Source organism: Choristoneura fumiferana, chromosome 30 (genome assembly GCF_025370935.1).
Source record: "Choristoneura fumiferana chromosome 30, NRCan_CFum_1, whole genome shotgun sequence".
NCBI lineage: Eukaryota > Metazoa > Arthropoda > Insecta > Lepidoptera > Tortricidae > Choristoneura > Choristoneura fumiferana.
In genome coordinates this window covers 3222549-3223197 of record NC_133501.1, presented here as the reverse complement: position 1 = coordinate 3223197, position 649 = coordinate 3222549, and positions in this window count along the sequence as shown.

The window sequence follows — 649 nt, the reverse complement described above, 5'->3', positions numbered from 1 at the left end:
CCGCCGCCGCCGACGACCCCGCTGGCGCGAGTACGAGCAACGCGGATCCCAACAGGAAAAAACGTATGTTCTGTTCGTACTGTAAAAGGCCCAATCATTCAAAAGACAATTGCCCTAAATTAAAAAATAGAATAAGTAATGATAACAGTGCTACATATGACGACATTAATGATATTAACAGTAACAACAATAACGGTAGTCATATTTATTGTTATGGGTGCGGGGAGAAGGCGTGATAAGATCAAATTGTTCTAAGTGCAATTCGCAGTTTTCTGCAATAGGTATGGAACCTATTTCGATATAATTCAAGTTCACTGACCTTGTCTTCCGCACACAGTTCGACTGTTTGTTTTATTAACAATGAGTGTCATATTCGCTCTGACTGTAATGCCGCCGCTATTAAAAGGCATAATCAGATTTCGAGTGCTGTGAAATCTATTGTTTTGCCTAGTGTGCGTCGTAAATTTAAAGACAATGTTGCAACGAAATCCGATTACAACCTAACAATGTTTAAATCGGTTATTCCTGAATTGTTTTATGTTAGAAAATTTCATCATATGCAGTCAAATAATGTTGTGTGTTTTGCCTAATCAGTTTACGAATGTTTTACCTACAGCTTTCTATGATTACGCGTGACCTCGGTAGTGTC